Here is an 18638-nt window from a genome sequence, read left to right as displayed (position 1 = left end):
CAAGGTTCCAGCTCTTACGGTTTGGGCTGCACGATGCGTTTTAGGGCGGAATAATAATAATAATAATAATAATAAAAATCAGCACAATTACAATAGGGTTTCAGCATTTCATGCTTGAACCCCTAATAAGAGGAGACGTTTTGGACAGTTATAGCGCCACCTATGGTCCGATCTTCACGAAACTTGGCATGCTTCTTCTGACACATCTGCTCATCGATTTTTGTGAAGTTTGGGGTTTTCCCTTAGGTTGTATAGGCTTTTGAGTGTTTTTTTGTCCCACCCCTTTCCTAAACGACCCTGTTACAGCCAGGCCAATGCAAAAGTTCAACTTTTTTTTGATAATTATGGATCTAGAGACTCCAGAGAACTGTGCTAGACTGGTCTGGTTCCGATTGGGCCAAAAACCTAGGACTAGTTCGCAAAAGTAGGTTTTTCACTAAATTGCCCATAGAAATTTTTTTTTGCTCGTAGAGCAATTTGGAGATAGCCATTTTGTCCGTCTGGATCCAGGGATCACAGTGATGCTAAAATTGAGACTCTAGGACAAACTGTCTAGGAGTTATGAGCAATTTAGTAAATGTGGTCATTATAGCGCCACCTATGGGCCAATCGGGGTCATATTTTGATAGGTTCTCCCCAAATTGAGGACTACCATTTGGCCAAGTTTCAAGGTTCCAGCTCTTACGGTTTGGGCTGCACGATGCGTTTTAGGGCGGAATAATAATAATAATAATAATAATAAAAATCAGCACAATTACAATAGGGTTTCAGCATTTCATGCTTGAACCCCTAATAAGAGGAGACGTTTTGGACAGTTATAGCGCCACCTATGGTCCGATCTTCACGAAACTTGGCATGCTTCTTCTGACACATCTGCTCATCGATTTTTGTGAAGTTTGGGGTTTTCCCTTAGGTTGTATAGGCTTTTGAGTGTTTTTTTGTCCCACCCCTTTCCTAAACGACCCTGTTACAGCCAGGCCAATGCAAAAGTTCAACTTTTTTTTGATAATTATGGATCTAGAGACTCCAGAGAACTGTGCTAGACTGGTCTGGTTCCGATTGGGCCAAAAACCTAGGACTAGTTCGCAAAAGTAGGTTTTTCACTAAATTGCCCATAGAAATTTTTTTTTGCTCGTAGAGCAATTTGGAGATAGCCATTTTGTCCGTCTGGATCCAGGGATCACAGTGATGCTAAAATTGAGACTCTAGGACAAACTGTCTAGGAGTTATGAGCAATTTAGTAAATGTGGTCATTATAGCGCCACCTATGGGCCAATCGGGGTCATATTTTGATAGGTTCTCCCCAAATTGAGGACTACCATTTGGCCAAGTTTCAAGGTTCCAGCTCTTACGGTTTGGGCTGCACGATGCGTTTTAGGGCGGAATAATAATAATAATAATAATAATAAAAATCAGCACAATTACAATAGGGTTTCAGCATTTCATGCTTGAACCCCTAATAAGAGGAGACGTTTTGGACAGTTATAGCGCCACCTATGGTCCGATCTTCACGAAACTTGGCATGCTTCTTCTGACACATCTGCTCATCGATTTTTGTGAAGTTTGGGGTTTTCCCTTAGGTTGTATAGGCTTTTGAGTGTTTTTTTGTCCCACCCCTTTCCTAAACGACCCTGTTACAGCCAGGCCAATGCAAAAGTTCAACTTTTTTTTGATAATTATGGATCTAGAGACTCCAGAGAACTGTGCTAGACTGGTCTGGTTCCGATTGGGCCAAAAACCTAGGACTAGTTCGCAAAAGTAGGTTTTTCACTAAATTGCCCATAGAAATTTTTTTTTGCTCGTAGAGCAATTTGGAGATAGCCATTTTGTCCGTCTGGATCCAGGGATCACAGTGATGCTAAAATTGAGACTCTAGGACAAACTGTCTAGGAGTTATGAGCAATTTAGTAAATGTGGTCATTATAGCGCCACCTATGGGCCAATCGGGGTCATATTTTGATAGGTTCTCCCCAAATTGAGGACTACCATTTGGCCAAGTTTCAAGGTTCCAGCTCTTACGGTTTGGGCTGCACGATGCGTTTTAGGGCGGAATAATAATAATAATAATAATAATAAAAATCAGCACAATTACAATAGGGTTTCAGCATTTCATGCTTGAACCCCTAATTAAAGCTGCAAGCAGCATTTATCGGGGTTCAAGCAGTTAAGGCCTTTAAGGCATTTAAGCACAAAAGCATCAAAAGTTATTAAGATTTATTTAGCAAGCATGTAACCACTGACATAATAGATTGGAAAAGACCATTTACAGCCAATACAGGCAATTTACCATGGGATATATATGGTTTTAAAGCTTTTTAACAGTTATAGCGCCACCTATGGTCTGATCTCCATAAAATTGTTTATTGTGACCTCAAATTGAACCCATACACATGTGTACTGAGTTTGGTGAAGATATCTCATTTACTTCTTGAGTTATAGCCATTTTAGTAAAATAGGCTCCTCCCACAACAATTTAGCATATTCTAGTATTATTTACTATGATTCTAGCATGATTTGCCATATTCTAGCATAATTTACCATGATATACTACATTCTAGTATGATTTACCATTGTTTACTGTGATTCAAGCATGGATTACCATAGTTTATCATGATTTATCATAGTTTACCATGATTTATCATAGTTTACCATGATTTACCCTGTTCTAGTATAGTTTACCATGATTTACCATGTTCTAGCATGATTTACCATGATATACCACATTCTAACATGATTTACCATAGTTTATTATGATTTATCATGGCTTACCATGATTTACCCTGTTCTAGCATAGTTTACCATGATTTACCATGTTCTAGCATGATGTACCATGATATACCATGTTCTAGAATGATGTACCAGTTCTAGAATGATGTACCAGGATTGTAGTATGATTTACCTTGATACACCACATTCTAGTATTATTTATTATGATTTACCATGTTTTTAGTGTGATTTACCATGATTTACCACATTGCTAGCAATTATGTGAAGTATCAGTAAAAATGAAGTGATAAACTCTGACAAAATATGATTGTGCTACAATAGTAATTGTTATATAAGTGATTTTTTAGTGTTTTATTGTTATATAAGTGATTTTTAGTGTCTAATGAATGCAAAAGCATATGTGAGTAGACTTCATTAATAAGTAGAATGGCCAGCAGAGGGCAGTAGAAGACCACTTATTGGCTCACTTTCACTTTAAACTTCTTGATTTTCACCATTTTTCTGCACTAAAGCAAACCAGTTTTTTCCATTTTAACTCCATAATGCATGTTTACACACACACACACACACACACACACACACACACACACACACACACACACACACACACACACAACACACACACACACACACACACACACACACACACACACACACACACACACACACACACACACAAAGACAAATGTTGTTGTTGTTTTTTCAATGCTATTGGGATATGTCATTATGAAAATATATTTGAATGGTCTATAAACATTTCACAAAGTCTTTGTAAGCTATTAATCAGATCATTCAGAATTTATTCAGAAACCTAAGACTACACACACACATTCTGTTGTAGATACAGACATTTGAAGTATATGATGTGATCAAACTGTTTACTGCAAATCTCCTTCAGGATTCACTTTCCTCAATGTGACAATTGTTAGTAGTAATACTTCAATAGATGAATTTGACTACATGTGATTGTAAATGTTAAAAGAGTTATTCAATAACGTCTAAATATGAATTCTACAACAATATGACAAAATGACTATTTTAAACAGCAGGGGGCAGTAGAATACCACTTATTGGCTTAATATGCCATTATATTCATATCATTTTCACCTTTTTAACTGTTATAGAGGCAAATTTTGACTGATCTGTCTGAAAAGGTTCATTTTTGTTTAGAGTGATATTTCACATGTTATGACTTGTTTTGAAGAAGCTCTGAGCATTCATTGAAGAGATATAGGCTTTCGGGGAGACTTGGTCAAGGCCACATTTTGAAGTGACCCTATTATAGCCATACAAATGAAGTAGTTCAACTTTTTCTGATAATTACTGATCTAGAGAGTCCAGAGAATTGTACTGCACTAGTTTTGAACATTATTATATGAAAATTATATGATTATAGATGGAAAAGACCATTTACAGCCAATACAGGCAATTTACCATAGGAAATATATGGTTTTAAAGTTTTTTAACAGTTATAGCGCCACCTATGGTCCGATCTCCATAACATTTCGCATGGTTATTAATGATGTTAGGTCACATACGCTCATCCAATTTTTGTGAAGTTCTGAGTTTTTTTATATATGATTTATAGGCTCTTTATTGTATTTTGCCACACCCATTTTATAAATGACCCTATTACAGCCACCCAAATGCAAAATTTCAACTTTTTTTCGATAATTATTGATCTAGAGAGTCCAGAGAATTGCCCTAGACTGGTCTGGTTCCGATCGGGCAAAAAACCTAGGACTAGTTCGCAAAAGTAGGTTTTTAACATATTCGCGAATAATTAATGAATGGTTTGATTGACATTAGTGGTTCTTGAGGCAAAGTTGTTGAGCATGAGCAGATCTATCTAATGATATGCATTTTGTGACAATAAGTGTAACACCACGTGATTAAAGAGCCTTAAAACTCGTTTGCGCCAACTAGTGGCCGATTTCTTTCAAAATTCTTACAGACCTCTAGGGGCTTGAGCCGAACATGCCCACCGAGTTTCGTTCCGATCGGACTTCGTTAATAGGTGCTCAAACCTCATTTGCCAATGGCGGCCATGTTTTTCGAGATACGCCAATATCCTTTTAGACATACATGGCCCCTTGGGCCAAGACACTGCATACCAAATTTCAAGTCATTCGGAAAAACGGTCAGGTGTCTATACGTTTTTTTTATTTTATAGCGCCACCATGAGGCCAATCGACGCAATTTTTTTACTGTGACCTCAAATTGACCTCCTACATATGTTTACCAAGTTTGGTGAAGATATCTCATTTCGTTCACGAGTTATAACAATTTTAGTAAAACTGACTCCGCCTCCTTCGAACATTTTGGCACCCCGTAGCGACCATGAATCGAAATTTCAACTTTTTTTCGATAATTATTTATATTCAGACTCCAGAGAACATTTCTGCACTGGTTTGGTTCCGATCGGACAAAAAACCACAGACTAGTTCGCAAAAGTAGGTTTTTGACAAAATTCAAAATGGCGGAAAAATTTGCCAACCGGAAATGAAATCGGAGATATACGTTTTGTCCGCCTTGATCCAAGGATTATAGTGATATAAGACACTTAAGTCTACGACAAACCGTCTAGGAGTTATTAGCGATTTTATACTTTTGCTTACTATAGCGCCACCTATTGGCCAATCGGGGTCATAATTTGATAACCTCTCCTCGATTTTTGTACTACCTTCTGGCAAAGTCTCAAGTCTCCAGCACTTACGGTTTGGGCTGCACGATGCGTTTTACGGCAGAATAATAATAATAATTAAAGCTGCAAGCAGCATTTATCGGGGTTCAAGCAATTAAGGCCTTTAAGGCCTTAAAGCACAAAAGCATCAAAAGCTATTAAGTTTTATTTAGCAAGCATCTAACCACTGACATAATAGATGGAAAAGACCATTTTCAGCCAATACAGGCAATGTACCATAGGAAATACAGGGTTTTCAAAGCTTTTTAACAGTTATAGCGCCACCTATCTTCCGATCTACATGAAATTTTGCATGCTTCTTTAGAATGTTATGGTACATATGCTCACCAATTTTCGTGAAGTTCTGAGTTTTCGTTTAGGATTTATAGGCTTTTGAGTGCATTTTGCCACGCCCATTTTCTTTATGACCCAATATACCCATGCGAAAAATGCAAAAGTTCAACTTTTTTTTGATAATTATTGATTTTGAGATTCCATAGAATTGTCCTAGACTCGTTTGGTTCCGATCGGGCGAAAAACCTAGGACTAGTTCGCAAAAGTAGGTTTTTAACATAATTACGAATATTTAATGAACGGTTTGATTGACAGCAATGGTTCTTGAGGCAAAGTTGTTCAGCATGAGCAGATCTATCAAATGATATGCATTTTGTGACAATAAGTGTAAAACCACGTGATTACAGAGTCATAAAACTCGTTAGCGCCAACTAGTGGCCGTTTTCTTTCAAAATTCTTACAGACCTCTAGGGCCATGAGTCGAACATGCCCACCGAGTTTCGTTCCGATCGGCTTCCGTTAACCTTGTCTAATAGGTGCTCAAACTTCATTGGCCGATGGCGGCCATGTTTTTTGAGATACACCAATGTCCTCATAGACATACATGACACCTTGGACCAAGACACTGCATACCAATTTTCAAGTCAATTGGACTAATGGTCAGGTGGTTATAGCCAGTTTTATGTTTTTTTCATGTTATAGCGCCACCATGTGGCCAATCGCCGCAATTTTTTTACTCTGACCTCAGATTGACCTCATAAATAATTGTACCGAGTTTGGTGAAGATACCTCATTTACTTCTGGAGTTATGGCCGTTTTAGTGAAATAGGCTCCTCCCACAACATACAATTTGGCGCCCCTTAGCGACCGTGAATCGAAATTTCAACTTTTTTTCGATAATTATTGATATTCAGACTCCAGAGAACATTTCTGCACTGGTTTGGTTCCGATCGGTCGAAAAACCTAGGACTAGTTCGCAAAAGTAGGTTTTTGACAAAATTCAAAATGGCGGAAAAATTTGCATACCGGAAATAAAATCGGAGATATACGTTTTGTTTGCCATGAGGTCTTGATTACATTGATATAAGACACTTGAGTCTACAACATACAGTCTAGGAGTTATGAGCAGTTTCGCGCTTTTGGTCGCTGTAGCGCCACCTATGGGCCGATTTGGCTAAGTCCGTGTATCTGAGTAGCGAGCAATACTACTACCATTTGACCAAGTATCACATCTCTAGGCCTTACGGTTTTGGCTGCACGATGCGTTTTAGGGAAGAATAATAATAATTAAAGCTGCAAGCAGCATTTATCGGGGTTCAAGCTATTAGGCGTTTAAGGTTTTTAAGCACAAAAGCATCAAAAGTTATTAAGTTTTATTTAGCAAGCATGTAACCACTGACATCATAGATGGAAAATACCATGTTTTAGCATGATTTATCATGTTATAACACATTCTAGCATGATTTACCATGGTTTACCATGATTTACCATGGTTTACCATGATTTACCCTGTTCTAGCATAGTTTACCATGAATTTATCTTAGTTTACCTTGATTTACCATGTTCTAGCATGATTTACCATGATATACCACATTCTAGCATGATTTACCATAGTTTATCATGATTTACCATGGTTTACCATGATTTACCCTGTTCTAGCATAGTTTACCATGAATTTATCTTAGTTTACCTTGATTTACCATGTTCTAGCATGATTTACCATGATATACCACATTCTAGCATGATTTACCATAGTTTATCATGATTTACGATGGTTTACCATGATTTGCCCTGTTCTAGCATAGTTTACCATGAATTTATCTTAGTTTACCTTGATTTACCATGTTCTAGCATGATTTACCATGATATACCACATTCTAGCATGATTTACCATAGTTTATCATGCATTAACCATAGTTTATCATGATTTACCATGGTTTATCATGATTTACCCTGTTCTAGCATGATTTACTATTATATACCACGTTCTAGAATGATTTACCAGGATTCTAGCATGATTTACCTTGATACACCACATTTTAGTATTATTTACTATAATTTACCATGTTTCTAGCGTGATTTACCATGATTTACCACATTACTAGCCATTATGTGAAGTGTCAGTGCAAATGACAAAATATGATTTTGTTATAATAGTTATTGTTATATAAGTGATTTTTTAGTGTCCAAGTATTAATGTGAGCACATGTGAAAAGACTTCATTAATCCGTAGAATGGCCAGCAGAGGGCAGTAGAAGACCACTTATTGGCTCACTTTCACTTTAAATTTCATTATTTTCACCAGTTTTCTGCACTAAAGCAAACCAGTGTTTCCATGTTAACTCAATAATGCATGCTCTCTCTCTCACACACACACACACACACACACACACACACACACACACACACACACAAAGACAAATGTTGTTGTTGTTGTTGTTGTTTTTTCAATACTATTGGGATATGCCATTATGAAAATATATTTATATTTATATATATTTATATCTATAAACATTTCACAAAGTCTTTGTAAGCTATTAATCAGATGATTCAGAATTTATACAGAAACCTAAGACTACACACACACATTATGTTGTAGATACAGACATTTGAACTATATGATGTGATCAAACTGTCAATACTAATACTTTAACAGATGGATTTTGACTAAATGTAATTGTAAATGTTAAAATAGTGATTTTATAAAGTCTAAATATAAATTATAGAACAATATGACAACATGACTATTTTAAACAGCAGGGGGCAGTAAAATATCACTTATTGGCTTAATATGCCATTATATTCATATCATTTTCACTTTTTTAACTGTTATAGAGGCAAATTTTTTCAGATCTGTCTGAAAATTTTCATGCATGTTCAGAGTGATATTTCACATGTTCTGACTTGTTTTTAAGAAGGTCTGAGCATTCATTAAAGAGATATAGGCTTTCGGGGACACTTGGTAAAGGCCACATTTTGAAGTGAACCTATTATAGCTATCCAAATGAAGTAGTTCAACTTTTTCTGACAACTATTGTTCTAGTGAGTCCAGAGAATGGTTATGCACTAGTTTTTAACATTATGATATGAAAATTATATGATCAGACATGGAAAAGACCATTTACAGCCAATACAGGCAGTTTACCATAGGAAATATATGGTTTTAAAGCCTTTTAACAGTTATAGCGCCAACTATTGTCCGATCTCCATAAAATTTTGCAAGCTTGTTTGTGATGTTATGACACATATGCTCACCAATTTTTGTGAAGTTCTGAGTTTTCATTTAGGATTTATAGGCTTTTTAGTGTATTTTGCCACACCCATTTTATAAATGACCCTATTACAGCCATACAAATACAAAAGTTCAACTTTTTTTTGATAATTATTGATCTAGAGAGTCCATAGAATTGTCCTAGACTGGTCTGGTTCCGATCGGGCGAAAAACCAGGGACTAGTTTGCAAAAGTAGGTTTTTAACATATTCATGAATATTTAATGAACGGTTTGATTGACAGCAATGGTTCTAGAGGCAAAGTTGTTCAGCATGAGCAGATCTATCAAATGATATGCATTTTGTGACAATATGTGTAACACCACGTGATTACAGAGCCATAAAACTCGTTAGCGCCAACTAGTGGCCGATTTCTTTCAAAATTCTTACAGACCTCTAGGGCCATGAGTCGAACATGCCCACCGAGTTTCGTTCCGATCGGCCTCCGTTAACCTTGTCTAATAGGTGCTCAACTTCATTGGCCAATGGCGGCCATGTTTTTTGAGATACACCAATGTCCTCATAGACATACATGGCACCTTGGACCAAGACACTGCATACCAATTTTCAAGTCAATCGGACTAACGGTCAGGTGGTTATAGCCTGTTTTATGTTTTTTTTCATTTTATAGCGCCACCATGTGGCCAATCGCCGCGATTTTTTTACCGTGACCTCAGATTGACCTCTTACACATGTGTACCAAGTTTGGTTGAAATACCTCTTTTACTTCTGGAGTTATAGCCATTTTAGTAAAATAGGCTCCTCCCACAACGTTAATTTTGCACCCCCTAGCGACCGTGAATCGAAATTTCAACTTTTTTTCGATAATTATTGAACTTCAGACTCCAGAGAACAATTCTGCACTGGTTTGGTTCCGATCGGGCGAAAAACCAGGGACTAGTTCGCAAAAGTAGATTTTCGACAAAATTCAAAATGGCGGAAAATCTATCATGGCGGAAATAAAATCGGAGATATACGTTTTGTTCGTCAGGCGTCCAGCTTTCCAATGATATAAGACACTTGAGTCTACGACATACGGTCTAGGAGTTATGAGCAGTTTCGCGCTTTTGGTTGCTATAGCGCCACCTATGGGCCAATCGGGGTCATAATTTGATAACCTCTCCTCGATTTTTGTACTACCATATGGCAAAGTTTCAAAGTTCCAGCTCTTACGGTTTGGGCTGCACGATGCGTTTTACGGCGGAATAATAATAATAATAATAATAATTAAAGCTGCAAGCAGCATTTATCGGGGTTCAAGCAGTTAAGGCCTTTAAGGCATTTAAGCACAAAAGCATCAAAAGTTATTAAGATTTATTTAGCAAGCATGTAACCACTGACATAATAGATGGAAAAGACCATTTACAGCCAATACAGGCAATTTGCCATGGGATATATATGGTTTTAAAGCTTTTTAACAGTTATAGCGCCACCTATGGTCCGATCTCCATAAAATTGTTTACTGTGACCTCAAATTGAACCCATACACATGTGTACTGAGTTTGGTGAAGATATCTCATTTACTTCTTGAGTTATAGCCATTTGAGTAAAATAGGCTCCTCCCACAACGATTTGCCACATTCTAGAATTATTTAATATGATTCTAGCATGATTTACTATCATATACCATGTTCCAGAATGATTTATTAGGATTCTAGCATGATTTACCTTGATACACCTCATTTCAGTATTATTTACTATGATTTACAATGTTTCTAGCATGATTAACCACATTACTAGCAATTATGTGAAGTGTCAGTGCAAATGAGGTGATGAACACTGACAAAATATTATTGTGTTATAATAGTTAGTTATATACGTGATTTTTAGTGTGTGTCCAAGTATGAATGCAAAAGCACAAGTAAAATATTTCATTATTAAGTAGAATGGCCAGCAGAGGGCACTAGAAGACCACTTATTGGCTCACTTTCACTTTAAACCAGTTTTCTGCACTAAAGCAAACCAGTTTTTCCATGTTAACTCAATGCATGCTTACACACACACACACACACACACACACAAACACACACACACACACACACACACACACACACACACACACACACACACACACACACACACACACACACACACACACACACACATACACACACAGCATAGTTAACCATGATTTACCATGATATACCACGTTCTAGTATTATTTACCAGGAGATAAACGACAATCTAGTATTATTTACTTTGATTTACCATGTTTCTAGCCTGATTTATCACATTACTAGCAATTATTTGAAGTGTCAGTGCAAATAAAGTGATTAACACTGTCAAAATATGATTGTGTTATAATAGTTATTGCTATATAAGTGATTTTTTTAGTGTGTATTCAAGTATGAATGCAAGCACATGTTGAAATATTTCATTAATAAGTAGAATGGCCAGCAGAGGGCAGTAGAAGACCACTTATTGGCTCACTTTCACTTTAAACCAGTTTTCTGCACTAAAGCAAACCAGTTTATCCATGTTAACTCAATGCATGCTTACACACACACACACACACACACACACACACACACACACACACACACACACACACACACACACACACACAGCATAGTTAACCATGATTTACCATGATTTACCACATTACTAGCAATTATTTGAAGTGTCAGTGCAAATAAAGTGATTAACACTGACAAAATATGATTATGTTATAATAGTTATTGCTATATAAGTGATTTTTAGTGTGTATTCAAGTATAAATGCAAGCACATGTGGAAAAATTTAATTAATAAGTAGAATGGCCAACAGAGGGCAGTAGAAGACCACTTATTGGCTCACTTTCACTTTAAACCTCATGATTTTGACCAGTTTTCTGCACTAAAGCAAACCAGTGTTTCCATGTTAACTCAATAATGCATACTTGCTACATATGCTACACACAATAATGCTACACACACACACACACACACACACACACACACACACACACACACACACACACACACACACACACACACAAATGTTTCAGTGATATTGGTGTCACATTCACCTTCATCACATTCACCTTCTGTCTTCATCACATTCACCATCTGTCGTCATCACCTGCACCTGCTCCTCATCACCCTCCTCATCATCACCTGCTCCTCATCATCATAACCGTCACCTGTTGTCCTTGTCTTGATCTGTGTATTTAAGTTCCCCTCTCATCCATTATCATTGTCGGTTATTGTTTGTGCACTAGCACTCTGTTATGTTTGTTTTCATGTTGGAAAATAAAACCTTTGTTATATTTGTACCACACACACACACACACACACACACACACACACACACACACACACACACACACACACACACACACACACACCATAATTTATCATGATTTACCATGGCTGATACCAATACCAATATGAGAAAATGACTATTTTAAACAGCAGGGGGCAGTAAAATACCACTTATTGGCTTAACATGCCATTAATTCATATCATTTTCACCTTTTTAACTGTTATAGAGGCAAATTTTGTCCGATCTGTCTGAAAATTTTCATGCTTGTTCAGGGTGATATTTCACACGTTCTGACTTGTTTTTAAGAAGGTCTGAGCATTGATTAAAGAGATATAGGCTTTCGGGGACACTTGGTAAAGGCCAGATTTTGAAGTGAACCTATTATAGCTATCCAAATGAAGTAGTTCAACTTTTTCTGACAATTATTGATCTAGTGAGTCCAGAGAATTGTATTGCACTAGTTTTGAACATTATGATATGAAAATTATATGATCAGAGATGGAAAAGACCATTTACAGCCAATACAGGCAGTTTACCATAGGAAATATATGATTTTAAAGCTTTTTAACAGTTATAGCGCCACCTATCGTCCGATCTCCATAGAATTTTTCATGCTTGTTAATGATGTTATGTCACATATGCTGACCAATTTTTGTGAAGTTCTGAGTTTTTATTTAGGATTTATAGGCTTTTTAATGTATTTTGACACGCCCATTTTATAAATTACCCTATTACAGCCATCCAAATGCAAAAGTTCAACTTTTTTTTGATAATTATTGATCTAGAGAGTCCAGAGAATTGTCCTAGACTGGTCTGGTTCCGATCGGGCAAAAAACCTAGGACTAGTTCGCAAAAGTAGGTTTTTAACATATTAATGAATAATTAATGAACAGTTTGATTGACAGCAATGGTTCTTGAGGCAAAGTTGTTCAGGATGAGGAGATCTATCAAATGATATGCATATTGTGTGGATATTTGTAACACCACGTGATTACAGAGCCGTAAAACTCGTTAGCGCCAACTAGTGGCCGATTTCTTTCAAAATTCTTACAGACCTTTAGGGCCATGAGCCGAACATGCCCATTGAGTTTCGTTCCGATCGGCCTCCGTTAACCTTGTCTAATAGGTGCTCAAACTTCGTTGGCCAATGGCGGCCATGTTTTTTGAGATACGCCAATGTCCTCATACACATACATGGCACCTTGGACCAAGACACTGCATACCAATTTTCAAGTCAATCGGACTAACGGTCAGGTGGTTATAGCCTGTTTTATGTTTTTTTCATTTTATAGCGCCACCATGAGGCCAATCGTCGCGATTTTTTTACTGTGACCCCAGAGTAAGCTCATACACATGTGTACCAAGTTTGGTGAAGATAACTCATTTACATCGGGAGTTATAGCCATTTTAGTAAAATAGGCCCCTCCCACAACGTACGTTTTGGCGCCCCTTAGCGACCGTGAATCGAAATTTCCACTTTTTTTCGATAATTATTGATATTCAGTCTCCAGAGAACATTTCTGCACTAGTTTGGTTCCAATCGGGCAAAAAACCAGGGACTAGTTCGCAAAAGTAGATTTTTGACAAAATTCAAAATGGCGGAAAATCTATCATGGCGGAAATGAAATCGGAGATATACGTTTTGTTCGTCAGGCGTCCAGCTTTCCAATGATATAAGACACTTGAGTCTACGACATACGGTCTAGGAGTTATGAGCAGTTTCGCGCTTTTGGTTGTTATAGCGCCACCTATGGGCCAATCGAGGTCATAATTTGATAACCTCTCCTCGATTTTTGTACTACCATCTGGCAAAGTTTCAAAGCTCTAGCCCTTACGGTTTGGGCTGCACGATGCGTTTTACGGCAGAATAATAATAATAATAATAATAAAAATCAGTACAATTACAATAGGGTTTCAGCACTTCGTGCTTGAACCCCTAATAATTAAAGCTGCAAGCAGCATTTATCGGGGTTCAAGCAGTTAAGGCCTTTAAGGCATTTAAGCACAAAAGCATCAAAAGTTATTAAGATTTATTTAGCAAGCATGTAACCACTGACATAATAGATGGAAAAGACCATTTACAGCCAATACAGGCAATTTGCCATGGGATATATATGGTTTTAAAGCTTTTTAACAGTTATAGCGCCACCTATGGTCCGATCTCCATAAAATTGTTTACTGTGACCTCAAATTGAACCCATACACATGTGTACTGAGTTTGGTGAAGATATCTCATTTACTTCTTGAGTTATAGCCATTTGAGTAAAATAGGCTCCTCCCACAACGATTTGCCACATTCTAGAATTATTTAATATGATTCTAGCATGATTTACTATCATATACCATGTTCCAGAATGATTTATTAGGATTCTAGCATGATTTACCTTGATACACCTCATTTCAGTATTATTTACTATGATTTACAATGTTTCTAGCATGATTAACCACATTACTAGCAATTATGTGAAGTGTCAGTGCAAATGAGGTGATGAACACTGACAAAATATTATTGTGTTATAATAGTTAGTTATATACGTGATTTTTAGTGTGTGTCCAAGTATGAATGCAAAAGCACATGTAAAATATTTCATTATTAAGTAGAATGGCCAGCAGAGGGCACTAGAAGACCACTTATTGGCTCACTTTCACTTTAAACCAGTTTTCTGCACTAAAGCAAACCAGTTTTTCCATGTTAACTCAATGCATGCTTACACACACACACACACACACACACACACACACACACACACACACACACAGCATAGTTAACCATGATTTACCATGATATACCACGTTCTAGTATTATTTACCAGGAGATAAACAACAATCTAGTATTATTTACTTTGATTTACCATGTTTCTAGCCTGATTTATCACATTACTAGCAATTATTTGAAGTGTCAGTGCAAATAAAGTGATTAACACTGACAAAATATGATTGTGTTATAATAGTTATTGCTATATAAGTGATTTTTTTAGTGTGTATTCAAGTATGAATGCAAGCACATGTTGAAATATTTCATTAATAAGTAGAATGGCCAGCAGAGGGCAGTAGAAGACCACTTATTGGCTCACTTTCACTTTAAACCAGTTTTCTGCACTAAAGCAAACCAGTTTATCCATGTTAACTCAATGCATGCTTACACACACACACACACACACACACACACACACACACACACACACACACACACACACACACAGCATAGTTAACCATGATTTACCATGATTTACCACATTACTAGCAATTATTTGAAGTGTCAGTGCAAATAAAGTGATTAACACTGACAAAATATGATTGTGTTATAATAGTTATTGCTATATAAGTGATTTTTAGTGTGTATTCAAGTATAAATGCAAGCACATGTGGAAAAATTTAATTAATAAGTAGAATGGCCAGCAGAGGGCAGTAGAAGACCACTTATTGGCTCACTTTCACTTTAAACCTCATGATTTTGACCAGTTTTCTGCACTAAAGCAAACCAGTGTTTCCATGTTAACTCAATAATGCATACTTGCTACATATGCTACACACAATAATGCTACACACAATAATGCTACACACACACACACACACACACACACACACACACACACACACAAATGTTTCAGTGATATTGGTGTCACATTCACCTTCATCACATTCACCTTCTGTCTTCATCACATTCACCATCTGTCGTCATCACCTGCACCTGCTCCTCATCACCCTCCTCATCATCACCTGCTCCTCATCATCATAACCGTCACCTGTTGTCCTTGTCTTGATCTGTGTATTTAAGTTCCCCTCTCATCCATTATCATTGTCGGTTATTGTTTGTGCACTAGCACTCTGTTATGTTTGTTTTCATGTTGGAAAATAAAACCTTTGTTATATTTGTACCACACACACACACACACACACACACACACACACACACACACACACACACACCATCATTTATCATGATTTACCATGGCTGATACCAATACCAATATGAGAAAATGACTATTTTAAACAGCAGGGGGCAGTAAAATACCACTTATTGGCTTAACATGCCATTAATTCATATCATTTTCACCTTTTTAACTGTTATAGAGGCAAATTTTGTCTGATCTGTCTGAAAATTTTCATGCTTGTTCAGGGTGATATTTCACACGTTCTGACTTGTTTTTAAGAAGGTCTGAGCATTGATTAAAGAGATATAGGCTTTCGGGGACACTTGGTAAAGGCCAGATTTTGAAGTGAACCTATTATAGCTATCCAAATGAAGTAGTTCAACTTTTTCTGACAATTATTGATCTAGTGAGTCCAGAGAATTGTATTGCACTAGTTTTGAACATTATGATATGAAAATTATATGATCAGAGATGGAAAAGACCATTTACAGCCAATACAGGCAGTTTACCATAGGAAATATATGATTTTAAAGCTTTTTAACAGTTATAGCGCCACCTATCGTCCGATCTCCATAGAATTTTTCATGCTTCTTAATGATGTTATGTCACATATGCTGACCAATTTTTGTGAAGTTCTGAGTTTTTATTTAGGATTTATAGGCTTTTTAATGTATTTTGACACGCCCATTTTATAAATTACCCTATTACAGCCATCCAAATGCAAAAGTTCAACTTTTTTTTGATAATTATTGATCTAGAGAGTCCAGAGAATTGTCCTAGACTGGTCTGGTTCCGATCGGGCAAAAAACCTAGGACTAGTTCGCAAAAGTAGGTTTTTAACATATTAATGAATAATTAATGAACAGTTTGATTGACAGCAATGGTTCTTGAGGCAAAGTTGTTCAGGATGAGGAGATCTATCAAATGATATGCATATTGTGTGGATATTTGTAACACCACGTGATTACAGAGCCGTAAAACTCGTTAGCGCCAACTAGTGGCCGATTTCTTTCAAAATTCTTACAGACCTTTAGGGCCATGAGCCGAACATGCCCATTGAGTTTCGTTCCGATCGGCCTCCGTTAACCTTGTCTAATAGGTGCTCAAACTTCGTTGGCCGATGGCAGCCATGTTTTTTGAGATACGCCAATGTCCTCATACACATACATGGCACCTTGGACCAAGACACTGCATACCAATTTTCAAGTCAATCGGACTAACGGTCAGGTGGTTATAGCCTGTTTTATGTTTTTTTTCATTTTATAGCGCCACCATGAGGCCAATCGTCGCGATTTTTTTACTGTGACCCCAGAGTAAGCTCATACACATGTGTACCAAGTTTGGTGAAGATACCTCATTTACATCGGGAGTTATAGCCATTTTAGTAAAATAGGCCCCTCCCACAACGTACGTTTTGGCGCCCCTTAGCGACCGTGAATCGAAATTTCCACTTTTTTTCGATAATTATTGATATTCAGTCTCCAGAGAACATTTCTGCACTAGTTTGGTTCCAATCGGGCAAAAAACCAGGGACTAGTTCGCAAAAGTAGATTTTTGACAAAATTCAAAATGGCGGAAAATCTATCATGGCGGAAATGAAATCGGAGATATACGTTTTGTTCGTCAGGCGTCCAGCTTTCCAATGATATAAGACACTTGAGTCTACGACATACGGTCTAGGAGTTATGAGCAGTTTCGCGCTTTTGGTTGTTATAGCGCCACCTATGGGCCAATCGGGGTCATAATCTCTGAACCTTTCCTCGATTTTTGTACTACCATCTGTCAAAGTTTCAAAGTTCCAGCTCTTACGGTTTGGGCTGCACGATGCGTTTTACGGCGGAATAATAATAATAATAATAATAATTAAAGCTGCAAGCAGCATTTATCGGGGTTCAAGCAGTTAAGGCCTTTAAGGCATTTAAGCACAAAAGCATCAAAAGTTATTAAGATTTATTTAGCAAGCATGTAACCACTGACATAATAGATGGAAAAGACCATTTACAGCCAATACAGGCAATTTGCCATGGGATATATATGGTTTTAAAGCTTTTTAACAGTTATAGCGCCACCTATGGTCCGATCTCCATAAAATTGTTTACTGTGACCTCAAATTGAACCCATACACATGTGTACTGAGTTTGGTGAAGATATCTCATTTACTTCTTGAGTTATAGCCATTTGAGTAAAATAGGCTCCTCCCACAACGATTTGCCACATTCTAGAATTATTTAATATGATTCTAGCATGATTTACTATCATATACCATGTTCCAGAATGATTTATTAGGATTCTAGCATGATTTACCTTGATACACCTCATTTCAGTATTATTTACTATGATTTACAATGTTTCTAGCATGATTAACCACATTACTAGCAATTATGTGAAGTGTCAGTGCAAATGAGGTGATGAACACTGACAAAATATTATTGTGTTATAATAGTTAGTTATATACGTGATTTTTAGTGTGTGTCCAAGTATGAATGCAAAAGCACAAGTAAAATATTTCATTATTAAGTAGAATGGCCAGCAGAGGGCACTAGAAG

The sequence above is a fragment of the Squalius cephalus genome (assembly GCF_949319135.1).
Source record: "Squalius cephalus genome assembly, chromosome: 6".
Lineage (NCBI taxonomy): Eukaryota > Metazoa > Chordata > Actinopteri > Cypriniformes > Leuciscidae > Squalius > Squalius cephalus.
This window is presented reverse-complemented; position numbering follows the sequence as displayed.